We start from the raw sequence: 27,699 nt of genomic DNA, 5'->3' as shown, positions 1-27,699 counted from the left end.
TTGCTCTTTGTTGTACAAGTCCGAATTTCCCACGGATAAAGCTAATATGAATGCATTTCTTCATAATCTTTCAAACCCTGTTATTGGTGCTAATGATGCAGGGGCAATTGGACTCCCCACTATCTGTTGAAGAAGTATTAAAAGCTATTACAGTTATGCAGTCTAATAAAGCCCCGGGCCCGGATGGGTTTCCAATTGAATTTTATAAAACATTTATTGGTAAATTGGCTCCATTGCTTTTGTCTGTGTTTAACGAATCCTTGGAAACGGGTTCATTACCACCTACTTTCACACAAGCAACCATAGCGCTCCTTCTCAAAAATGACAAGGACCCAACCTCCTGTGGTTCCTACAGGCCATTATCTCTGCTTAATGCCGATGCAAAGGTATTGGCTAAAGTAATTGCATCTCGCCTTGAGGATGTCCTTCCTCAAATTATATCTGAAGAGCAGAATGGCTTTATAAAGGGACGGCAATTGTTTTTTAATACCCGTACACTCTTTAATGTTATTTACTCAAAGCGTCTATCTGAACTTCCTGAACTTGTGATTTCTTTAGATGCTGAAAAGGCTTTCGATAGGGTGGAGTGGGAGTACTTGTTTGCAGTTTTAGAGAAATTTGGTTTTGGCGATAAATTTATTTCCTGGATTCGGCTTCTTTATTCGTCTCCTAAAGCTAGTGTTCATACTAATGATGTTTACTCTGATTATTTTGCGCTGGGTCGTGGTTGTCGTCAAGGTTGCCCTTTGTCTCCCTTACTCTTTGCCATTGCCATCGAGCCTCTGTCTATTACATTGAGATCTTCTTCTTTATTCAGGGGAATCATCCGTAATGGAATTACACATAAAGTATCATTGTATGCGGATGACTTGTTATTATATGTGACTGACCCTGCATGCTCCATCCCTGCTGTTTTAAGCATTCTGGAGAACTTCAGTTCGTTTTCAGGTTATAAATTAAATTTGGGGAAAAGTGAGTGTTTTCCTGTTAATACGGCAGCACATCGACTTCAACAGTCCGATCTACCCTTTCGTCTCAGTCCATCTGGGTTTAAGTACTTAGGGATTAACGTGACTCGCTCTCTAGCTGGCCTTAAATCAGCAAATTTGTCTCCTCTTATATCAAGGATCACATTTGATATTCAAAGATGGGGTAATCTCCCCCTTTCTTTAATCGGTAAGATTAATGTTGTTAAAATGAACATCTTACCAAAATTTTTATTTTTATTTCAGTCAATTCCCTTATTTTTGCCGAAACATTTTTTTGTTTCACTGGACAAGATTATTGGTTCTTTCATTTGGGGAGGGAAGCCACCTAGGGTTTCTAAAACTTTGCTGCAGCGATGCAGATTTAGTGGAGGACTTGCATTACCTAATTTTTTAGCCTACTACTGGGCCGCTCACATCCATAAACTTTGCTACTGGCTAAAATCTTCTGGTTCCTCGTGGTGTAAATTGGAGCTATCGTCATGTAAGGGCTCTTCTTTACCGGCTTTGCTCTATTCCTCTTTACCCGTAAAACCCTCTCTGTACACTGATAATCAGGTGGTTCTTAACACACTCAAAATCTGGTTTCAGTTTAGACGTCACTTTAATTTTGTAATGCCGTCTTCCTCGGGTCCTCTAAGCGACAACCATTTGTTTCCCCCTTCACTTTTGGACTCGACATTCTCAGTGTGGTGTGACGAGGGTATAACACAGTTCAAACATTTATATGTGGATGGTGTTTTTGATAGTTTTCCCAACTTGTCCTCTCGTTATAATCTCCCTATTACCCATTTGTTTCGCTATTTTCAAATTCGAAATTTTGTTGCCAAGTGTTTCCCAAATTTCCCCTCTTTACCTCCAGAACAGCAGTGGGAAACTACGTTATCATTTATTCCTCATCACAGAGGAACCATTTCGAAACTCTATGATGCTATTCTGTCTTTTAGTAACCACTCTAATGTTAAGCTTAAGTGTACGTGGGAAGGAGAACTAGGAATTCAAATACATGAGGAGTCTTGGGAACAGGCTATAGCGAGGGTACGATCTTCCACCTCCTGTGCTCGTCTTGGACTTATTCAATTTAAGGTCATACACAGGGTGCATTTCTCTAAGTCTAGACTTTCTGAATTGTATCCAGAAGTGGAAAATAAATGTGATAAATGCCATGGTTCTCCTTGTCACCTTAGCCACATGTTTTTTCTCTGTCCTGATCTACAAGGTTTCTGGACGGGGTATTTTGCTATTATGTCAACTGTTCTTGGGGTAACTCTTCGTCCTTGTCCTCTGATTGCTGTATTTGGGATTCCTGTTCGCTCACTTACACTTGATTCCACACAAAAGGATATTATAGCCTTCACATCCCTATTAGCCAGACGTCTAATATTGTTGCATTGGAAGTCTGTTAAGTATCCTACTGTTTCCCGGTGGCTTAAAGATGTCATGTTTTTTTTTAAAACTTGAAAAAATTAAATATACATTGAGAGGTTGCACAGCCAAATTTTTTCACAAGTGGCAACCCTTTATCTCTTATTTTGCTAGTCTAGAGGTATTGCCTGTTTAAATGTACTTCTGCTACTGTTATATTCCTCTAATATGTTTGATGGTTGTGTTGATCTGTGTGGGACGGGGGGGGGGGGGGGGGGGGGGGGGTCTTTCTTTTAGAATGCGTTGGGGGTTTTTTTCTTTCATATATATATAAGTTTATTTACTTAGAAAAATGAAGAAAGGTTGATTGTATTTCGGTAACTGCAAGTACTGTTGTTTTCTTTTTTCAATAAAAATATTTTCAAAAAAAAAAAAAAAAAGAAACTTTACAGATTCTTTAATGTTGCTTATGTTTTCTCTGTGGTCACTGTGAAGCTAGGGCAGCAAGAGACTCGTTTAGCGTTCTGTAGCTTACCATAGAGACTGGGAATAATTGGGCATGAGGAGAAGCTCAAAGACATACCACCAAAACCTCGAAAGCTTTCTAATTATCAAGCGTTATAGTGTTTGTTTAATCTGTAAATGGGACGAAATGTAAAACAACAACTGGCTTAGCAATAGAAATTGCTTGCTGGAAGTATTCCTTGGCAGCAGGCTGTCTGACCACCCACAACATTTGTTAAACTCCCCATAAAACCACAGACTGTAACAGTTTGTTTATGGATTAAGCAAACAATATTCAAAATGTTATTCTAAGAGCTTTACAGGTGTTGGTATGTGTTGGAGCTGTAATTTGACCCAGCAAGCTGTTTTCATTTGTTTCCTGTCTTTGTGCAAGAAAAAAATAAGAAATATTAAATACCAAAGCTAGTTTTGTTGGTGAATTGAACAAACCAGAGTTTGTTGATGCTACTGAGCCAAACTTTTTAAGTTAACAAAAAAAGCAAAAACTATGGTTACATGCTCCTTTTTTATTCTTAGTGATTCATTAAAAATCGGATAGTAATGATGTAAAATTTGGGTTTGAGTAAACTAACCTAATGGCCTCTTTGCTCAATAGCCTCTCATTAAATTAAATGAACATCAAATTCACCACACTGAAGTAATTATTTTACAAAGCAAACAGTGACCAAATCTTGGAAATAGCTACAGTAATTCTTTAGTACTCAGGAAAAGAGAAAATACGCCAAAATCACAGCAATAATTTACTGGGTTGTTTTTTTAAAGTGGCTTTTCTTACTTGTTTTTTGTATCATGGACGAGTGTGTTAACAGAGTTAACAACACACAGGACTCACAGGTTCACAGGACTCTTATCTGAGGATCTGAGCACTGACAGTTTTTCTGGCTGCCACCAACTCTGACTGACAGGTGGACAATTGCAGGCAGGCCCAAGCTTTTGTCCTTCCCAGCCTGGGGAAAAGGAACCGGAGCCTCCCCACTGAGGTGCTAATATAACTAATGGACAAGTCGGGCTCTATTCCCGAGTTCTCTAGGAAAGCCCTGAAAAATGACACCACAAAAGAAACAATCTGCTTGGGACAGGTCAAAGGGATGAACTAAAAGAAAATGGGACCAGATTAGGAGAGTGCAGGGGGAATCAATCATCAGCTGGAGGGATGACCAACATGGTGGTGTAACCACTTGGTGTACAAGGACAAATGGAAAGGACGAGGACAACAAGATTAAACAGATTAAATTTAATTCTTTTAGATTTAAAATAATGAAGCTGAAGTTTGATCAGAGAAATTTCCTGCAATGTTAAAGATCAGCCAATAGATCCTTGGCTAAAATGGTTTATATTTATGGTTTTATTTGATCTGTGATCTTTTAAAGTACTAATCTTATTTTTTCTTTTCTGTTACCAAGAACACCAACTTATGACATTTGGCTACATTATACAGAAGATCTAGATGTACAAAAATCTCATAATTGCCTCTGAACTCAATACTGCAACCATGAACATTTCAGTACACTGAACTTTGTTGAATTGGTCAAATATCTTACTTGTTTGTATTGGCTTAGCTGTGAAATCAGTCATCTGAAAACATGTTTACTTGAAAAGCACAATGCAGTCTAAGTTTTAATCATCGCCCAGCTTGTACAGCAGTACTTCGGTGTGACGTCATGAACCCTTTGATTCTTCTTTCACTCGTACTAAAATGTTCATCCATCCAGGAATGTGATACTCGAGTGAAAATTTGCCAACCGCTTGTTTGACTTATCAATTGTCTATACTAGAAGAAAGAAAATTTCTAATCCTTATATGATTCAAAGGCTGCTCCGATCTATCGAAAAGAGAAATAAATGACTCAAAGCCAACAAATGTGAGTTGTTTTTGGAACTGTGAGGCCTGTTTCACAATATGTGCATCATGCAAGCTGCAATTTGCTGCAAGACATCATTTTTTTCCTTTAATTTTGACATCTTTCACCGATTAAAACCCTAACTACAACCAGTGCACGAGCTTTCAAACACAGCTCTCAAAAGTTCCTGGAGTTTCTGAGCAACAATGTCTGTAGGATCCCACCGTCTAGATCTGTGTCTAAGGTTCGCTCGCAAAACAGGGTAAAAAGAGCATTTATACCCCATTCATGTAAAATGAAATCTTCACTCAGTCAAATGATTGCATGCAGGGGAGGGTGGGTCTGTCATTTTTGTCCTTTTCAAGCCATCAGGACCTGTGATCACATTTAGCACGTGAGCCACCAGCTCACCTCCAACCCTGCGACATTCCCAGGATTCCTCGTCCCCTTCACCAAAATTCCACAGGTCCACTAACACCTGACTCCACCCCTTCTAAATGTTCACGTCCCTTACCCGCACATGGTGGGCAAGGGAAAGTATCCCTAAGAATTTTTCCATATTTGGAAAGAATTTACATCTCATAATTTTGAAATGCAATGAGGGTGGTGGTTGTGGGTGCAGCGTTTCTGGTCATCACACAGGATTAACCTTGCAATTAATGTCTGCATGTCTTTTCATTATCACGTTTCTCTTTTGTTTTTATTTCTAACCACAAACAACCACAGTTCAGTTTTTACCAAAAACTGCTAACACTGTCTATCCTTAACTACAAATAAGAAAGTAAAATTGATTCATAAAGTGTTTTTCACAGACATATATTCACAAAGTTACTATCAAAGTAATAAAAAGTGAGAACAGTCATGACCCCACAGTTTAGAACAATAGTGTTAGAGGAGAACTCAGGCTAACAAATAAATTCCTGCCAGATAAATATGTGGAAAAGCTGTTTAATGCCGAGCCAGAGATACCAGCCCAAACCTTAAGCCTATTAAGTAACATAGTATGGTCAAAGGCCGACCTGATACCATTAAAAGATCCTTACAGACCTTTAAAAGGGAAGTCTCAGTGGAATTGATGAGGATAAAAAATTGTAATTTACACAATAAGCATCTAAACTGAATTTTTCCAATAATTTGCTAATAAATAGGCTTATTAATACCACCAGAGCTGGCTTCAAGATGGGGTTTATACTGTAGTTCAGCAAAATGTTTAAGAAAATTCAATTAAAAAGTTTGCATTTGATATAATATCTAAAATATTCAAATATTTAAATTTTTCTCTGGTTGGGTATATATACACATGAATGGATGGCCATGTAAAATTTGGGAACATGTAGATTTAATGTTATACTTTATAGAGAAAATAAATGCAAATTCCTATAGAAACCGCAGCGACACTTAACAATCAATTTTAAACTTGGGTTATCTTTAGATTGGAATTTCATCTACTTTATAAATCTCTGACCTGAACCACATGAGCAAACAGAAGATATCTTAGGTTTATTTTGCATCAAATTAGTCTCAATTTTGCTGTTTATGCCTTTTTTTTAATCTTACCCAACAATGATGCTGAGCAAGGATAGGGTTTCTTTTTGTCAAGGTTTTTAATGTCATGTGAAAGGTAATACTATCTATGTGACCAGGTAAGGAAAGACATTCAGTAATGTCATATTATGTCATATATACATTCTTGAAGATTGAAAATTTTCTTGGTATTAAAGGAATTTTGCTTGCATTTCATTATTGCGTTGAACTGAAAGTGAACCGGCCCAAACACCGAAAAGTGTAACTCTGAATTCCTTTTTGGGGTGTTTGGACGCAATCAGTCGCCGTTTCACTGCCAGTTGTGCATTTTTTGATGTCTGTCTGGTCAGCATGGTGTGCCACAAAGATCTAAAGACAGACTTCCTGCTGGGGAAAAAAAGTGCACAAGGAATGGTCACATAACGAAATGTCTGCTTATGAAAACAACAGCATGGAAAAAACTAATCTCCTCTTGTTTTTTTCCATGCTGTTGTTTTCTCTTGTCTCGTCTCCTGTGTAATATAATTAGAGATTTAATTTAGCCCAATGAAAAACATTTGAGAAGTCACATTTCTGTCTATGAATAGATTTGATTATTTTTGCTGTCTAGAATGAGACCGCATAAACTGACAAAACAACAAGATAAGACACAGTACACATGGATTCATATGTTTACTTGTAGTATTCATGCGGTAGGGTAGCACAGAGTAAGAGAGAGCGAGTAGTAGTAAACACCTACTTCCTCTCTTACAGCTAATATGTTCCTGGTCTTGTGTTCATTTATCCCAAGCAGCCTAGCACTCACAGAGTGATTTCATCTTCCCCTTCCTTTTCTTCAGCCTCTTCCACTTGAGGGATTACACATGCATTAAGCACTTTTTTGTAGCACTTACCAAACCTGCTGAGTCACCATTTACACTTGCAAAAAAAAAGCTGCAGTTTATTGTGTGGATGCCTGAAAGGGCATCTCTTTATTCTTTATCATACTTTATTATTCTGGTTGTTTCCGTACACTTTTTGGCGCTTAACTACTCCCTCAGTTTTTGTGCTATTTTCACCGTTCAAATCTTTAAAAATTCTGCTCTTTCTGCTAATGCCGGCTATGACTTTTGGTGCTCATAACTTCTATACTTTTTGAGATATTGAATTTTTTTTTGCAATATTTTTTGCCCATTTCTGCCATCTCATCAGTGGCGTCACTGATTTTCCTTGCTGGGTTGACCTGTGCTTTAGCTCAGTGAGATGAGCATCCGTTCTCAGACTGGGAGGTTCAAATCCCGCTTATGGCAACATTTCTTTCAGTTAACAGTTAAACTTTTTTAACTCTTTTCAGCAGAAATTCTGCTCATTCACCTCTTTTCAGCAGAATTTTAAATTTTTTCACCACTTTTCAGCACAAATCCCAGCTTTTTCAGCTGTTTTCAGCAAAAACCTCTTTTCAGCAGAATTCTGCTCATTCACCTCTTTTCAGCAAAATTTTCCGAATTTTCACCTCTTTCAGCCCAAATTCTGCTTATTCACCTCTTCTGCAAAATTTTCAGCCTTTTCACCTCTTTTCAGCACAAATCTCAGCTGTTTTCAGAAAAAACTCTTTTGAGCAGAAATTCTGCTGCTTCATCTCTTTTCAGCGCAACTTTCTGCTTCTTTACCTCTTTTCAGCAGAAATTCTTCTGATTCACCTCTTTTCTGCAAAGTTTTCAGCCTTTTCAGCTCTTATCAGCACAATTCTCAGCAGCTTCTGCTCATTTCAGCAGAATTGTCAGTCTCTCCACCTCTTCTTTGTGAGAATGAGTTTGGCTCAGTGAGATGAGTAGATGCCTTGAGACCAGAAGGGCCAGGTTCAAATCCTGCTCAGAGCAACGTATTTTAAACTTTTTCAGCAGACATCTTCAGCGTTAAGGAATCCACACAGCATTTTCGCAGGAAATGCAAATTTTTCTAGTTTGAATTGACCTGCACTGGCAGATGGGCATGATGTCTAACATATATCAGAAACCAAAGTAGAGATCTGGTGACTGTGGAGGTCATTTGAGTACAGTGAACTCACTCTCATGCTGAAGAAAGCAGTTTGAGATCATTTAAGCTTTGTGACAGAAGTCAGGCAACCGTTTTCTATTCTTTTGTTGCCCAAATTTGGCGAGCCCATGCAAACTACAGCCTCGGTTTCCTGTTCTTAGCTGACAGAAGTGGGATCTGGTGTGGTCTTCTGCTGATGTAGCACATCTGTGTCAAGGTTTGACATGTTGTGTCTTTAGAGCTGGCTTTCTGCATACCTTCACGGTAATTTTGAGTTACTTTTGCCATCAACAAGTCACTTCTACCCAGAAAGCTCCTGCTCATGGGATATTTTCTCATTTTCAGACCATTCTCTATAAATCCACGAGGTTATTTGTGGGAAACTGCCTTTAGTGCACCTTCATTAAAGAAATAATTTAAATTGTAATTAGTCTGTGAAAGCAAAAGGATTCAGAATAGATTTTCTTTGTGCTTTCACTTTTATCCTCATTTTATCTATTTTTTTTCCTATTCCTCTTATCTGGCTCTTTCATTTACTTCTTGGCTGCGCCTTTGCTCATTGGCTCCAAGCAGTAAGTCTAAGATATTAAGTTCTGTAAATAAAGTTTGATGACCCTCCTTTTCCCTTTAAATCTCCAGATAAAACAGTCCAGGGATGTCTTTATGATGTTATGTAACAGTCTACAGTTAAATGACCCTTGAATTGTTGGTGAAATTGATTTAGGAGCTCACATGTAGAAAAACAGCAGAATCTTTTGGGTTTGTAGTCTGGATTTGTTACAGTCTAATTGAAAACACCTGTTCTTTTGAAGCTCTATCGCAGACCTTCCCAAAGTGTGGAGCCCGCCCCCTAGGGGGGGCGCAGAGCCATTGCAGAGGGGGGCGGTATGAAAGGGGGAAAAAAAACAACGCTTGAACACTGCTAGCATGGGGCGCCCACACAAACGCAAAGCAGGAGATGAAGCATAGCTGAATATGTTTCCAAACCAACTTCATTCTAAGCCAAAGACTAGTAAATATGGTGAAGCATATCTGCCCTTTGGTTTCACCTGCACAAGTGCCAAGGTAGGTCTCCTCAGCAGAATTGGTTTTCCGTTCGTCGGGAGCACACGCTGGGCTCTTCAAATCAGGGACAAACAGTATCCCACATTCTTGATTTTTAGTTCACAAACACTTGCTGTAATGACTAACTACTCCTGACATTTTGGAGATGTTAGCTCTTTATAGAGTAATACAAATAATATCAGGCTGATCCTGCCACGATTTGTTCCCCCGGTTCAAATCACGGACTAACAGTCTTCCACAGCTGTTTATGTTTTTAAACCCATTTTGCACAGAGAGGCATTTTTTTGAAAAATGTATTGATAGCTATGTTGTATATTATTACACAGGAAAAAAACAACTACACGTAAAATAATTACACAGTGAGGCCTCTGCCTTTCTAAATGGAGCAGTGGCGTGTCCAGGCCACCCCCAACCAGACTGGTCACCCCAGGTGCCACCCCGAAGCTAAAACAATAAAATTTAATCAAATATCAAATGTACGATTATGTTTTCACAGTGATGCTCAGATATCCGAGTGTAAGTGAATGCAGCATCAGCTTCTGCATTATGAGCATGATGTTAGCAAAGGTAGGACTCGGAGAGCAAGCACGAAAGACGGCACCGCAGAAAACAATTTTTCGGCGAAAGAAAATGAGGAGAGAATAAATGTCCCTGTAAGTAATATTAAGTTTGTTGAGTTCAGTAAACTTTGGTGAAATTAGAATACCAAGGAAAAAATAACACTTAAAGAATTATTGCAACCTTCGAATATTTCAGACAGTAGGTTACTGGGGGGAGCTAGCATAAGAGTTATGAGTTAAAAGATATAATCAAGTCGTAACATTGCTGTATGGAGCTGCAGATTTGGTTGCAGGTTAACATAGCTGGACTGGCCATCGGGCATACCAGGCATTTGGGCTGATGACTTTTTTTTTTTTGTAACGGCATGAACAATGAGAGGTGGTGGATTGGCCAGATGCTGGCCGATGTGTAAAAATAACTCAGTTGTTTGGTGGTGGCTATGGCGGAGCTTCCACAGAGGCCAGCAGGTAGATGAGGGAAGGGGAGGCAGGAGGAGAGACCCGGGGAGGCAGGAGGAGAGACCCGTATAAAGGCACATACCTTTGACGTTGCGTGACGGAACTCTGTATTCCTAGTCCACACATAAACGCAAAAAAGGAGTTTTAAAAAACTGCGTTTTCGGTGATTCCAAACGCCATTTACGTGTGGATGAAACAGCTGCGTTTTCAAAAATACCTGTGTAGGTGCGGACGTAGCGTAAAAGAGTTAGTAGTTTATTTTATTACTACCTGTAATTTATTGCAGATTACTTGTATTTGCTTAATTGCGAACATTTTTCTTGTAAAACAAAGGGGGGCCCAGCAAAAAAGTTTGGGAACCAATGCTCTATTGCAATTTATGCAACAAGTTAATATCAAGTCGGCTCAAAAGCTTGAAGTCTTCAAAGACCCAGCTCATACAGCCGAGCAATGGATGAAAAAAGCTTTTATTGGACTGAATACATTTTGAAATCCTTGCAGAAATAAACAGATACAGTAGGCTAATATTTTCAGTCTCGCCAGGAAAGTACCTATAAACGTCAATCATAACACACAGTAAGGATAAAGCAGAAATGGCAGTAAATTTACTCCATCCAGCCTTTATGGTCATTTTGTTGCCATTATAATGGGAATTATGCAGTAAAGAGGAAAATCTAGCCCAAATATTAAGAAGTCTTCTAACTGTCTGTGTAAATGGCTGTGCTGAAGTTTAGTAACACTAGCTGGGATGTCAGGATTATTCTCAGAAGGACACATGCACACAAAAGCAAACTGGGCGAATGAGATAACAGGCTTAAAGGCTCCCAGTGGACTCGTATTTTGCCCGGGATAGTTAACGCGACAACCTCTGACCTCCGAGGTGTGGAAAGGGTCTCTGAGCAAACGAAAGGGGGATGACACGGGCAGAAGGAGTGACTGGGAATCACGGAGACAGGAAAGATAAAGACAGGGGTTTAAAAATTTCCAGTACTTTTTGTGACATTTCTATCAGTTCCCACCAGGAGGTTTCTGGGGGCCATGACACCATCATGACGTCCTCCCTCTCTCTTCATGTTTCTTCACCCCTGCCAGCCCCAAAACTATTATCCCTGACCCCCACATTCAGTACATACCAAAGATCAAAGCCTGACAAGACCCCCCGACGAACACTCTCACTGATTCCACATCCCATTAACTCTGCTCAGGTGCTCAAACTCAACACCTGCGCCTCTGTGTGGTTTGAGGTGAACTAGCAAAGCACTAAGTAAGTCTATTGTTTCTGGGGATTACAAGGTGGAAAGGTTTTTCTGCCCTCTTTCACTCCAGCTAACTCATCCACTTCTGCTCTATAAACAGAGCAGGTTTGCCACTTGGAGTATATTTACTGCAGCTTTTGGGAATCCATCCATTACCATAAATCTGTCAACTTTTTCCCCCAGCAAACACACAGGCACAAGCTGTATAAGGAAATAATTCCCTGCTCCTCATGTTTGTAAGAGGGCCAGTGTGTTTTTATGTGCGATGGTGTAGCTGCCAAATTTTTTTTTACTCTTTTATTTTTAATGGAGGAGGGTCACATTCAGTCTTGTGTTTGGCTGAAAATCTAAATTAAGTTTGGTAAAGACCTGCAAATTGCAAAAAATATAATTTACACATTCAGAATTAAGTTAGTCAAACTCAGTAATATGCTTTTAAAACTTGCTTTGGATTTCATCACCTTGAAAGACCTCACAGTGTGAGAACAAATGAGTGCATTCGGGTCAAACTTGAGTGAAAATGTGAATGTTAGACATAATTTAAATTCTGCAAGCTAATGCCTTTAGTTTTGTTGGTTTAGTGTAGTGGTGTCCAAACCCAGGTCTCGAGGGCCGGTGTCCTGCAGGTTTTAAATGTGTCCTTGATCCATCACAGCTGATTCAAATGGGTAAATTACCTCCTCACATGCCTGGTAATGAACTAATCATTTGATTCAGGTGTGTTGACCCAGGGTGAGATCTAAAACAGCAGGACACCGTTCCTCGAGGCCTGGAGTTGGTCCAGCCTGGTTTAGTGTATGGAGGTTTTGCAGACACGTGACTGCTAACCATGTGACATTAACCTGTCAGCCACTTTGGATGTGATAATCACGGTGACAATGTAGGATCAAGTGGAGGTTTAAAGGTTTAAAGATCAGCCTGTTACCATCTGGCAATCACAGGTCACGGGGGAAAATGAGTATTCTCCAACTGGTTGCTGGTGGTTGATGGGAGTTGCTGAGAAAATGATTGGGGTCAGGGGCACACATTTGTTCATAAGTCATTTGGGTCATAATGGAGAAATGGGAGTAACCGACTGGTCTCTGGCACAAACCTTGTGATTGATTTGGTTGCTACTTTATTGCTGCGGACGCCTGCAGTTTGCACGTTAGTGGCAGACTTGTCTACAAACACTGGTCATCTGCTCCCCGAGGTGTAGTGAAACTGTGAAAAGTGCATTACAACCTGGAAATGCGACAATTTGCCTTAAAAGTAAAAGCTGTCTCTTTTGAAACATGCGAGCTGCAGCTCAGAGGGACAGCTCTCACTCTGAATACAAACCTTCGCCATAGTTTGCCCCACATTTTATCAAGTCTTTGTACTACTGGGCTAGCAGTTAGTGAGGTTTGAGATGTACAAAGAAAATCACTCTCACTGTGTTAGAAAAAAGTCAGATCCCTGACATTTCATGGAAATTTATACAAAATTTCAGCACGATGAGCAGAAATTGTATGACATAGAAAACGAGTGTTTGTGAGCTCCGGCAGCCAGGCTGGTACTTTCTTCACTTTTGGGGTCTTAGTCTGTTTGTATTCTTCTTTAGTCATCTGTGGCCAGCCTTAAGTCTGGTGGTCAGAGGACCCTGTTGCAGGATTCAAAGGCATGTGAGGGAAATAACTGAACTGCTTTTAATTTGACAAAAAGGTCAAAGTCCAAGACAGATAAACTAAACTGGGAACTAGGAATGAAGCACGAGGAACCATACAAGAGATTTAAAAAAAAAAAGAGCGGTATTCCAAATCACAAGAAACATGGGGCGCATAAATGGATGACTTGACAAAAGGAATAAACTATAAATACACAGGGGGATGAGACACAGGAGAAAGTAATAAGTGTTGCATAGATAATAAAGAAGGTAGAAGAGGGGGAAGTAAAACTAGAACAATTCACACAGGAAACAACCTTCAAAGTAAAACAGGAAGTGACACAGAGACAAATTAAGACCGACATTAAAAATAAGATGAAACCCAGCAACTATAACAAATACATTAAAAATCAGTGATAACCATACGGTGAATCAGCCCTTTTGATGTGCTGATTTCTTACCCAGCGGTGGCTCGCCTCCTGCTCTGCCTAAGCAGCAAGATTTAAAATAAATTAAACACTATCTAATGTTTATTTTTATTTGTCTGATGACATGAATCCACAATCAGCTTATTAGAATAATAATAGTACAGATAAAGCTGCAGTCCTCCATCATGCTCTGTACTTTGTAAATAAAGTTATGTGTGGCCAAAATGTTTCGCATTTTAGTGTCGAGGGAGAAATATGTCACTTACAGCTTGCAGGCCCCACTTTACCAAAAAACAGCAAAGCTGTGGTGTCCCTGACCTCACTGTGGTAAAAAAAAAATCCACTGTTTGTTTACGTAACAGAGAAAATAAAGAATTTCCACGACTCAACTGTCATTGTTACAACCGACGATTGTCTGAAATGTATCAACAGCTGGCTCCACTTATCCTCGAGTGAGTCCTCTGTGTAGCAAACACTGCAGAGTGGGTGAGTAAGAGGACAAGCATCTTGTGATCAGGGTAAAAAGTGGAGACGAAGACACTTACTGTAGCAGAAATTATACCACAAAGGCAATTTTCGAGGCTTTGACAGGTGCTTATACCGCCTGTCCCTCTGTGGTTCCAGAACTCAATACTCTGAGGATTTGGGTGTGGCTGGACCATGAGGACATAATAAAGGCTTCACAGAAGATGCTCCCTTCTTCATGCTCTCGTGCTCATTCATTTTAATCTGCAATTTATTTGAAACACTCCCTTATCTGTTGTGCAAACATGCAATGTTTTCAAAGAAGGGTGTGGTCCTGGAGTCAGAGATGTGAATGACCTGCAATTTGTAAAATATTTCAACTGTCTCTGTTGGTTTCTAGGAGCTAAAACGTATGACAACTAGACCAGCAGTGACATAAGCAGCTCATTCACTTCATGATGCGGCACAATTCAGAGGCTGTGTTTAGTACAGAAAGACGGTTCTGTCTTTGTTGTGATTAGCTGGCTGTATTGCACAAACTAAGCCTCAAGGAGGGTCTCAAACAGAGACAAATCCAGGACAAATGAATCTCATTTCACTAAAATCTGACTAATACCCGAGGAGGAGGAGTAATTCTTCTCGTGAAAATGAAAAATGGTAAATGGCCTGTATTTGTACAGCGCTTTACTTAGTCCCTAAGGATCCCAAAGCGCTTTACACTACATTCAGTCATCCACACACAGGTGATGGCAAGCTACATTGTAGCCACAGCTGCCCTGGGGCGCACTGACAGAGGCGAGGCTGCCCGACACTGGCGCCGCCGGGCCCTCTGACCACCACCAGTAGGCAACAGGTGAAGTGTCTTGCCCAAGGACACAACGACCGAGACTGTCGGAGCCGGGGTTCGAACCGGCAACCTTCCGATTACAAGACAAACTGCCAACTCTTGAGCCACGATCGAAAAGTGGCTGTAAATCAAGAAATATGGCCTTGACCTAGAGCTCAGTTCAGATGAAGATCTAATACGTGATTATTATTGTGCAAGTCTCCCTCAAATCTGACCAACACTCCGGAGGGAGCCGGGATTCCTGGGAAATGTGGAGGTGCAGATCCCAGATGGACGCTTCACTGTCGCCTAAGCTCGGTGGTACTGATGACTTAAAAACTCTAACTATTGTTGACCAATACTTAACATGACTTACTTAACATGATTACTGATGGACTATATGAAATTATTGGATTAAAACAAACAAACAACTCTTCTTTGAACTTTAACAAAATAAACAAAATTTAAAAAAGAAAAAAGAATTAGACTATGAACTGGAATAAACATAAGACGTTTTAAGATAAGAAGACAAAATTATGCCTGAAATTTAAATTTGATTAACTGCAGAGCCATAATAAGACCACATCTCTGTTGCATATGCAGCCCGTTGCCAGTCAGCCCTGAAAACCTCATTAGTCTCTCTGTGTGACTGTCAGCTGTATTCAATTTCCGGTTCACATACATGTTGTGAGAGGAGGGACCACGGGGACATTGAATTTGATTAATTAAACAAGGAAGGGATAAAAATAAACCCCCAGAACACAATCTTTTCAGTGTGTCCGTGCATGCTTGTGTGTAACAGACAGAGAGAGAGAGAAAGACATGGGAAAGAGATGAAAGCAAAGAAAAACCAATGAGTGACACCAAAGCTGCAGAGACACGCACACCTGTTAGCTGCCGTTTCAGGACAACACACGAGGGCGGGATGTCCTCCTCTACCTACATCAGTGCATCGCTAACCTTTTAACCCCACGTGTCTATACCTCCCACAAATTGTCTGTTTTTCATCATCCCCACCCCCTCATCTGTGCAGCTTGCTACACTTGAACAGCAAACGGAGCCAAACAACAACAACAGCCTGGCCGCAGTTAAGACCTCCCAGGACACGATCATAATCAGGCCACACTGGCCAGTGTTTGACCCCAGGGGCCTGCCTCTCTAAACGGGTTGAAATAACAAATCCAGCCTCTTTGCTGACCCTCCTCGTCTCACGTCCGATAAGAATTTGAGCTTCAGAGTCCTGTATGAGAAGAGAGGACGACTAAGAAGCATAACATGGTTTTAATTAGCAAGACACTTAAAGCAGACTGTTTTTTTATGGCTCTGGGCCTCAAATTACTTCTACATTATTGCCCAGTTAATATCTATAAGTTTGATCCAGGTTTTGGCTCAGAAACAACATTCAAGGTCACATCATCGGTGGGGGGCTGAAGGGCCACATACAGGGTGTCACTGAGAAGGAGCACAAACTTCTCCTTAAAACATAAATCTGCAAAAAATAAGATAAAATGGTGAAAACTATGGCAATATCTTCATTTATTATTCATTAAAGCACAAAATATCATGCAGACAGAACAGTATTGTAATATGAAAAGCTGTTTGGTTGTTTCTTAATATGATGAAGTGTTTTTATTTAACACCACAAACCTGCTAACAGGACCTTTGCATTTATAGTTTATAATTTATAATTAAAAAACTGCTTTAGTCCAACTGTTCTTTTGTTTAGCCTATAAATCACTTTAAAACACTGAGGAATATCAGTACAGAGGAAATGAAAACCTGTTATGTCAACAGTTCTATAGCCAATGAGAAGATAGGAAGTCTGTATAAAGTTTACTTTGTGTTTTATGTATTAAACGTCTACTGTTCTAGTCCCTTTCAGGCTACTACTACTACGATTTCATTTATTTGTTTGAAACAAATTACCTACCTACCGATCTATAAAATAAAATCTCCAAATATCCATGTACTGTTATAAAATAGATAAATTCCAGCTACTTGTAGTCATGTTCTGACTCCTTCCCTATAGCAATTCCTTTCTCCAAGAGGCAACACGTTTGTAACAGCAGCGCTCACTGTACAGCTGACAGCTGAGCCAGTATGGACCACAGATCCACAACAACAAGTCCGACTGCATTTGACATGGATATCTTGAGGGCGAAACTTCACAGAGCAGCTACATTATCCACAAGGTTCTCCAGCAGGCCACTTATTTTCTTTGTCATGAGGTCATAAGTGACACCTTCCACATTACAGCCATAAATTCCACATTTATGGCTTTAACACTAATAGGGGTATTAACCCATTAGCCCGACTTGACAGAAAAATCCTATTTGGGTCTTTTAAATGAAGTTTCCTCACATATTGCTGAGTGCCATTTGATTTAAATGCAATGAAAACACACATGTGAGAGAAATTATACGACGAGATCAGCACTGAGGGTGGACTCTGGCAAGAAAACAACCACCTCAGTGTTGGTCTCCTCATCTCGTTACATTCATTTATCAAGGATATATTTCAATCCTCAACTCAGTGAAGCTATGAATGGTTGTTTGTGGTTACATAGTAACACTTTGAGAGGTTTCAAGCAAAACCTTCTGCTATGTGTTTCTAATCATTTAGTAACAGCATTTGTGTGTCAAGATCCCATTTAGAGCCAAAGTAAGGCAGTTTAATGTATTCAGCATATGGTTTGGGCTAACAGCACCTTTAGTTAGGCAAATAGGGTCGCCTACATTGGAGCTGGACTGTTTTATTATCCTTAGTTTGTGACATAGGCTACAAAATTGTTTTTCTTTGGCCTCTCACCCCCAACCGGTCACAGCAGATGGCTGCCTCCCCTACCTCCCAGGCTTTTTCCTGTTAAAAGGGTTTTTTTCCTTCCCACTGTCGCCAAGTCATTTACTCATAGGGGTCATCTGAATCTCTTTATAGGGTGTTTATCTTAAGATATAAAGCACCTTGAAGGCACTGTTGTTGTGATTTGGCGGTATATAAATAAAAATGAATTGCCTTGACTTAAATTTAAATAAGTGCAAGTGAAGTCTTAAATTGTTAGGCTGGACTGTCTATTTTCCCACAAAAAGAGAAACTATCCAGTGAGCGGCAGTTCTCCAGGAGAAAATGGCTTGACTAGAAGTTAGAGTAGAATGAGAGCTTTGAGCTAATGGGAAGGTAACAGTAACTTAAATAGTAGAAACTTTAGTAGTAACTTAAAATGAATGCAGAATAGGTCAAACCTTAAAGCAGATGGGCTACAGCAACAGATCACACCAGGTGCCACTCACGTCTAAGAACAGGAAAGACTACATATCACACGAGTGCTTCAAAATTGGATAAAAGATGATTGGAAAAATTAGGCCTGCTCCGAAAAGCCTAAATTTCTGCAACATTTGGATGGTAGGGTCAGAATTTTACCTCAAATTGCTTTCTTGAACATAACAATGAGTTACTCAAAACCACAGTCACCACATCTGGGTGAGTCAGGGTAATGTTTCCAGCACCTTGTTGAATCTTGGTATGAAAAATTAGGCTGTTCTATAAATATTATGAGCATTTCACAGATTTAGCATGTTAAATCTGATTGAGGCAGAGGTGTTATAAGACTACAATAAAGACAGGAGTTAATACAGTAAGCACACCTCAGCTGTGAGGATTACAGTAACCACACTGCCCCACACGAGCATCTCCGAAAAAGCAGCTGTGCACAGGCTATGACTCACTGTTTGTCCTTCAAATGCCCCGACTCCCACCAGAACTACACACAAACACACACCGGTACCGGAAACACACATACACACACAAAACATGACCTCATACGTCTTCCACTGCGCTCCGTGATGCAGCTAGTGCTGCATCAGGACCGAAACCGATGAAAAATGGATGTGTTAAAAAGAGCAACAGAAAGGAAGGCAGCAAGTGAGGTGAACGAGTGCAAGAGAGGGTGCGTGGGGGGGGGGGGGGGGAGAGCTATGAATTATACGATTTTTCTGCCTCTTAAAGCCCTAAAAAAAACAAACAAAAAAACAACAAGGACTATTTAATGAAAAAGAATGCTACTGCTTTGTTTTTTCAAAGCTAAGAACAAGGATGCCATCATCTTAAATACGTGGCTTAATTTCACACTTGTTTACACTAAGCCGCATCTAATTGTTTCCATTAGCCTCATGGCAGATCAGCTGAACCTGTGTGGGGCGTGTGAAAGGACTACACATGATCATGTCTGTGGAATTTCAACATAATTGCTTGGTTATAAAATCAAAGGGAATACTCTTTTAGGGCTACTTCCACCCATTTTGCCCAATGTGCCCCACTCTGTTTCAACAAACAGGCTGAGAGGCAGACAGCAAAATACAGAAAGTGACTGTAAGTCCACGCTGTGCAGAGCATGAGCTCAGAGGTGTGGGGAAAGATAAAATGATGACTCACGAAGCTGCGAAAGAAGAAAACAGAGGCAAGGCTGACAAGCGAATCCAGCAAGCTCTTAATGGAGTTGAGGTGGGATGTTAACTGAATTGAGAGACTTCAAACTGTGCAAAAACCACATGACTCATGCCCGATGAGCACCACACGAAGGACACTGCTAGAAGAGCAAACGCCTTAACTAAAACTCCTCAAATCAGCCACATTCCCTGGGTCATGCAAACAGAATTGTTGGATAGGCGTGGCCCTGTAAAGCAATTATACTTATATATATATATATATATATATATATATATATATATACATATTATGTGTACGATCGTAACATAACTGTGAAAGGTTGTGCATGCTCATCAGTTTAATGTAATATGTAAATAACACTTTGAAACCATTAAAATGAAGTGATTATTGAACCATCTGGAGTTTTTTTTAAAATGAAATAAATATTAAATTGCATATATGAGTTTTAATTTGCAACATGTTTGCTACATCTGGCATTATTTATTTTTATTTATTTATTTTTGCAATTTATTGCTTACAAATGCATTGTGCAATTCATTTAGATTTTTCTGGAGGAAAACAAAATCACTCTGGTGATGTAGAAGGCTCAAAAATTTATATATCAAATATAACACACTAGGCATTCAGGGGACAATAACTCTTGAGGCTTTCCACTCTGCTTTATCTTTGCTTCCACATGAAGACACAAAAATGGGCAAAGTAGTGTTGAAAGGCTGCACATATTAGGGATGCTGATGTGGGAGAATCAGTCCAATCAAAATGATTGATTTGGACAGAGTAGCTATAACGGTCCCTGCGGGACAGTGGACAAGACAAGTCTGGCAGGGAGATATTCAATAACGTATTATCACCACAAGACAACAGTTCCCAGTTCTCAAAACCTCCTCCCAACATCTCCACAGAAAAGGAGAAAATAAAAACAGTGTAACGTCTAAAGTAAATAAAATAATTTTCTTATTTCTGGTGACGCACTTAAATTACATCACTAACAAAATAGCAAACATGTCTCTTTTTTCTGTGTTTATAATGGTTACAATAATAAATGGGCGGTGTCATTATACACGCATGGGGTCAGAGGTCAAGTTTTCTGAAAATCTTGTGAATGCGATAAAAGAAAAATCTCAGTGGCCTTAAGTTCAACATGGCCTAAAGGTTAGAGGTCATCTTACATGTAAAACATCCGCAGTTCCAGGGGATCCCCAAGCCTCATGGGGCATAAAGTAATGTACTCCTAAAGTCAGTCCCAGGATAAAAGGGAAGGTTTTATCAGGAGGACCGTGTGCCATAAAATCTGAGCAAAATCAAACATGTGGATGAATCTGCTCTGGGAAATAAGAGAGCTGCTTGTGTCTTAAGATTACTGCAAAAGCTGCAGTTTCAAGGTGTGTACTAGTTATCAACTTAAAATGTAAGTGTTCTTCAGTATGAGGAGCTAAAGGCTTCCAGTGTCTAAAGTAGTCTATTGCTTATCCCCAGCTGCAGAGAGGCTCCACAATGTAGTGGTTATCTGCTCTGGTTATTGGCAAAAAGAAAGGTCACTGGTTTGATTCCAGTTAGAGACAAACTATGGAAGCCCATTTCCACCACTAAAAAAAAAGTATCCGTATTTTTCTCAAAATTTCAACTTATTAACTCGAAATTTTGAGAAAAGTAACTTGACATTTCAATAATCTACGTGAATGACATCATTTTCTTGTTACCTGGGAGGATATAGCGCAATGCACACTCAAAACCATAATGCAACAAATTGGCGCTTTGGAGAGTACGTTTGCTCATAGTAACGGCATGTGATTCAGCTAATAACAAAAAGATGACATCATTTGTGAAGCCACGCTGAAAATACTCAGCAATTTGTGCATTCATGACTGGCTGGTAGCTTAGCTGTAGCATTTGTAGCTGAGTGCTTCAGCTTCCGGGTAACAAGAAAATGATGTCATTCACGTGGATTACTGATTGGCAGCTCTAACTCGAAATTTCAAGTTACTTTTCTCAAAATTTCAAGTTAATAAGTCGAAATTTCGAGAAAATAAAAAATTTCGATTCAGCGTTGCTAACTGTTATGGAAACTTTTGTTTGTTTGTTTTTTAGTGGCGGAAATGGGCTTCCATACAAATCGTATTTAGGGTTACAGCAGGAAGGTGTATATTTTTGCTTAAAAATGCAGAGCTCCCTGCTGTTGGAACCCATGGAAAGTAGCTTTATTTGTCAGCAACTGCAGAACACATCAAGAAATAATCTCATTATCAAGCAACAAAAAACTTTTCTTTCTCTTCTTTCGGTGGATTTTACTTATAGCTGCATCACATTCACGTACACGTACACTGCAGATTTGTAGGGAAAAATATACAGTTTTCAGTATTACGAGAAGAAGCAGACACTAACTGCATTTTAATAGAATTTGTTTCAGTTCATTTGAATCATTTCTTGATGTAAATGCTTAATGATCTGCAGGGTAAACAGCTTATTGGATAATTAGGTGGAAAAAGGAGGCGGAAACACAACAGACGCCAGTAAAAGAAAAACAAACTAAAAAACAGAAAAAAAACATTATATAATGTTTCAATGCCGTTTTTTTCCCCCCAAGTGCTGATGGGTAAAGAGGAACAAAAGACCCCTGGTTTTTCACATCCTCAAACACCCACGCCTGTTTTTATGGATCTGGCAGTGTATCTGAGAGATGTGTGAGCAATTAGAACAGACCAATTAGAAGTGAGATACTTCCTGTTTACCTCAACAAGAGCAGGAAAAAAAACTTTCTAGATTTGATTTCCCTTTTAGAAAAAAAAAACATGGGAGGTTCATTATTTGTTGTAGTTTAATTGTGCTTGCACCTATATTATAATAAAGTAATATAATATACTTATTAGTCACTTCATTAGGTACACTCCTTAACGCAAATATCTAATCAACCAAACATATTAACGTGGAAGTGAAAAATGGCTATTTTTGAATATTTTAATTCATTTTCATTGTTGTGATTCTGCAGATTCCTCAGTTGTAAAAATGTGATAAACCGTAGGATAGCCTGTGTCTATCACCTGTAGCCTCATCCTCATTATTCTGCTCAACCTCCAAAGCTGTGGTGAGAACAGGTGTTTACAAAAAAAGGTCACTAAGAAGGCTTTTATTTGACTCATATGCACAAAAACGTGGTATAAAATCATGCCTTGCATAGTTTTAATGGGCTGCATCACCTTTATGATAAAACTCACTGATGTTTTATGGCTCTATAGAATTTTATTTTAAATCATAATTTGCTCAAAATGGCTCTTTAGATAGTAAAGACTGCTAACCCTTCGTATGACATATAAGGCATATGTCATACATAAGCTGTATGATTGTTGCATTGTTTATATTAATCACTGATTCTGTTTAGGGTTACATGAGCGTATCTCAGCTGTAATTAGGAAAGAGTTGGGGTACACCCTGTATAGGTTGCCAGTCCATCACAGTCTATTTACATCTGAATTTAACCAACAAGTATGTCTGAAGTAAAACCAACATCCAACTGGTGGACATTCCCAGGTAGTGGGGACCTAGAAAGTGTTCCTGAGGGTTGTTAACTCACTAAAATCTCAATCATTATATGTTACAGGTGTTTAAAAGGGCGTCATCGCCGGGGCGGGGAGGTGAAACGTCTGTTTGTGCTGAAACTTTTTCTGCCTCGATGAAGCTTCTAAATTTGAAATGTTCGTGTGCAGCAGCCTTTGTTTTCTTCCTTAATATAAAGTTGATAAAACTGCTGAATGAAGCAGGTAGCTGTAACTGCAGAGTGGAAAGTAAATCAGTGTTCATTCACTCACATTATCCTGTGATGGCAGTAACACTCTTTAGCACGTTTCTTTCTTTCTTTCTTTTTTACCTGAGCTTATTTTCATTCAACCTCTGTCATCAGTGTCCTTTTAAAATCAGGCCAAAGGGAGGACTGAGAACACAATTGACTGATTCATCTGGCTTTGTGTCACACTGGCAGCCCCCCCATGTAACTCTCTCTTTCTCAAACTTTTTTCTCCCTGTGCTCCATGCTCGCCCCCTCTTCTCATTGTCCACCCAAAATGCATTTCTTCACCCTCCTCCCCTGGTGCACAGAGGGGCTCCTCGCTTGTCCCCATGCCGGCCCATCCTCAATGGATCTTCTGTCTGACCCCCTTCCGCCTCCCTCTCATCTCTCCCTCCAAACAGGATAATCAGAGCCAGAGCAGCGTCTGATCAGCCGCAGCTCATTACACAGGAACGTATGAGCTTTAATCAGCGCACATTACATTACATAACATGACGTTGGATCATTGGAGTCACCTGCCGCTGCTGCTGCTCAGATCTGACTCCCATCCTAGGCCTCGTGTCTAGGTGGGTATTTGCAGTGCGCTTGCTATGTTTAATCTCAAAGTCTCTGTGCATGCGATTTAAAACAATAAGAATTTACTTTTGCAACACTGACAGTGCATTGAGAGACACCTCCCATCTAACTCCAATTTAACTGGGCTGCAAAAAAGGAAACTAAAGAGAACACATGCACTGTGATACATTCTGACTGCAGGATCCCTGCATCCTTTTGCACTCCAAGCCCAGTAACATCCTAAAGCTGAAGCAGCAACCCTACAAACACCAAAATCTTCCAGTGTGCTCAAAGAACTAAGATCCTGCAGTGCAACATTACTTTTACGAGTCCAAAGGCCTCTAAAATCCATACCCATAAATCATCATAAGACTGAAACCTTCTCCTTATGAACAATGTCCGTACTGTTTCCATGATATACACTCATAACAAGGAAACACTGTCTTCTGCAGATACCACTGTCAGGCTGTACATTAACCTAAAATGAAGGTCACAGTGCCGTAATTAACTTTCCATGTGAGCAGGAGCTCTGAATGGAAGGTGCCCGTGAAAAGTGCTTAACAAATACTTGTGAATGTTCAGCTCAGGAATACATGATAAAGATTTAATCTCTAAAAATATCATTTCACTCCAAGAGGAGTAAAATAAACCTACATCAGACTGGAACAGCCACCACTAAACGGAGGAGGCCTACAGTGCCACTGATCAGCACCTTACAGTCAGTATGGTTAGTAGCTTGTAGAATCATTTTCTGTATGACTTTATCAGGATTTCACACTGTAGTGGAGGAATTTTGGTTCACACTTCTTTACAACATTACTTCAGTTCATAGAGGTTTGGTCCCACCACAGCATTTCAATCAGTTTGCAGTTTTTACTTTGTCTGGGCGATTGCAATGTCATGAGTCCTTTCTTTTGGAGTCATTCTTTTGTGCTTGCCATCATTTTCCTTTTGCACGGCTAAACGCTTTGTTGTGAAACAGACGGCTTCACATTTGGACTCTGGGACACGTTGGTATACATGGTCAGCTCAGTGAGTGCGAGGTGTCCAGGTACTGTCTCTTCAAAACAAGCCTAAAATATTGGCCCAGCCTTACAGGGTTTATTTTGCAGTTTCTCTGAGTATTGCACGGTCTGAATTTGAGATGGATCTGCTTGGACATCTGCTCCTGAGAAGCTTATGGCATTATGTTAACACACAACTGATTAGTCCAGACCAGCAAATTTCCAGAAATCCTGCTTTTTTGCAGGTGCTCACACATGTATTTGATAATCAGGACCTGGATTTTACTTATCCTCTTAATTTCTACAGAGGCAGTAAGGATTTCACAGTGCAGTCCAGAGAACACCTCAAAAACCCAAAGGTGTCACATCATGGTTACATGTTACCTCAGCCACTATCAGGGTGCTTACAATCACACAGTTAAGTTAAATGGCAGCACGCTCGATAGCTCGATAGCTCGATAGCTCGATAGCTTTTCAGATCAGAGCTGCAGAATAGCGATTAAGAATAATCCTCACAGTACCATCACATTAAACTTCAGCTATGCTAATATTTCATAACTTATATTTCTTTTCATACTGTTGCAAACATTATTACTTTTTTCCATGAGTATTTTGCAGGGGTCTTTCTCTGTAGAAATCCTTCCCTGCAAAGATCTGATGCTCATGACCATCCCGACCCAGGTGATGACCCCTGGAAACTTTTCCAGGCATTGCAGAATCACTCTAATCAATATTAAATAATCAGAGAGCTAAGAAGACCTTTGCTTTAAACAATTTGCTTCTGTGTATTAATCATAAATGTATGCACTGGCCATCAGGTAGCAAGTATTCCCAAATTTTGCAAGATTTTATATCTTTATTCTTAAAAATTCAGGCTTAATATTTTAGGAGTTTTTCACAAGAGGAGCTTACATGTTGTGCTCCGAACAGAATCAAGTGCAGCAGATTCTATATCTATAGACTACATTCTAGCTATATTATGTATAAAAGCATTATAGAGAGACAAGAAGAAGGAGTTGTAGTACTGTGAAATCTAAATTCTTTGATTCTTCATTTTAACTATTTTTTTCATTTGTGCTGGCCAGACTTGTTTATTTTCTTATTTTGAGCCTCTAAGTTCACAGAATATATCATGTAAACAGCAGCAAAGCCAGCAGAGCTGGGTTAAAGAAAAACATTTTTGCGTTAAAAAGAAAAAAGTCTCGGAAACACCTACTTAAATTACAAGCGTAATGTGATCGTTTTGATACCACTGGTGAGGTCGAGGAGACGGAGAGGTATGAGCAAGGCGGCCGTGGCGCTGGTGGAGAGGGAGACATTTCTAACATTCCTCTGTGGAGTGAGGAGGATATTTATTGACTGTGTATCAAGCACGAAGGCTCCAACCGCTCCAACCAACAAAGCACACACACGCTTCCCGCTCTCGCCCCAAAATACAACATATTATACAAATGTACGTGAAAATAGACCCTTAAAGATTACATGCTTTGTCTAACTCTGATGTTTGTTCTGAATAAATGGATTTAAAATATCTGTTTTCATCTTAGATAGACGTGTATCACTTACAGAGAAAACAGCAGTTTTCCAGCGACTCCTTTCTTTTGGTGGGATGGTTCAAGTATAAAATACTTGGGAGCCACAGACAAGGTCATGATTCTCCTCTGTGCTGGACGACACACAGGTTTAAAAGGAAAACAGCAAGAAAACGTCTGAAGTCCTGACTAGAGGTCAAATACCTGTCAGTTTAACTGACGTGGAAGTATTTGTTTAGTCTTTAAAATCTCATTTTAATTAGATTATGTGTGCCCGTTGTTGAGATTTTTATTTGCTGGACAAACAAGCAATTCATTAAAAAAAAAAAAAAAAAAAAAACTTTAGGAAGGTTTTAGTTTGAGGAGTTTTTTTAAAGACATTATTTAAAAAGTAACAGATCAGTGAATGAAGAAAACAACAGAAACCAGAAAACATGTCAAAGGTTTAAACTGAGAAAATGAACTATTTTGAGAAAAAACGGGTTAATTTGGCAACAGGTGAGCAAAATGAATGGACATAAAAAAGAGCATCTTATAGAGGCTGAGCTTCTCAGAGTTGAAGATTGGCAGAGGTTCAACAATTGTGAAGACTTTGATCATCTCATCATCTATGGTATATAATATCACAGAAAGATCCTGGAGAAATCCCTGTGCGCAAGGAACAAGGCTTAAAAACAATACTGGCTGCCCGTATTTGCCAGGCCCTCAGACGGCAGAGCATTAAATCAAGGGTGATTCTGACAAGAAAACCCCTACGTGGCCTCAGGAACACTTCCATGATCGCTGTCTGTGATCCAAAAATGGCTTCAGTTCATTTAGGCTGTTCTGTGGTCAGACAAATCGAAATGTGAAATTCTTTTAGGAAAACGTGGACACAGCAACTTCTCCTACACATTAAAGAGTGTGTCATCAGCACTCAAAAGCTTAAATCTCTGATGATATGGGGGTGTGGTAGTGCCTATAGAATGGGCAGCTTGCACATCTGGAAAGGCACCATCAGTACTGAAAGGCATACAAAGGATTTAAAGCAACATATGCTCTCACCCAGGTAGGGATGGGTATTGATAAGATTTTCACGATTCCGATTCCATTTTCGATTCTGTTTAACGATTCGATTCTTTATCAATTCTCTTATCGATTCTTATTTTTAAAAAAGGAGAACACTAAGGTCGAATAGCTTAGAACTTTATTTTATATATTCTCTTTGAACAAGATAGACATTTAGGAGTAACATGGCCTTACAAACCCAACAGTGAGATCTTAAGGGATCCACAGCCTACGGCTCTTCAATGGGGCGTCACAGGGTCCCCAGGAAAAAAAAATTGTAAATGTAAAATAATAAAATAAATATTCTTCTGTAGCAATAACAAAGTATAACATAAATTATTCTGTAGCAATTACACAAGAATATCCAGTAATGTCCCTGCCTACAATTAAACACATTC

At 39.6% G+C, this 27,699-nt stretch overlaps 1 protein-coding gene and 1 long non-coding RNA gene across 4 annotated transcripts in view; both read right to left on the bottom strand.

Annotated features, from left to right (window-relative positions):
• akap12b (A kinase (PRKA) anchor protein 12b) overlaps positions 1-27,699 on the bottom strand; it is a 55,811-nt gene that overhangs the window by 25,100 nt on the left and 3,012 nt on the right. The window lies entirely within an intron of this gene.
• Positions 477-27,699, bottom strand: LOC146501684 (uncharacterized). Its single transcript, XR_014869168.1, has 2 exons — positions 7,503-27,699; positions 477-7,288 (listed from the first exon to the last, which is right to left on the bottom strand). It is a non-coding gene; the product is annotated as an uncharacterized LOC146501684 (long non-coding RNA).

The sequence above is a fragment of the Neolamprologus multifasciatus genome, chromosome 15 (assembly GCF_963576455.1).
Source record: "Neolamprologus multifasciatus chromosome 15, fNeoMul1.2, whole genome shotgun sequence".
NCBI lineage: Eukaryota > Metazoa > Chordata > Actinopteri > Cichliformes > Cichlidae > Neolamprologus > Neolamprologus multifasciatus.
Note: the sequence above shows the minus strand (reverse complement) of the source record. Positions and strands in the feature narration are given on the sequence as shown.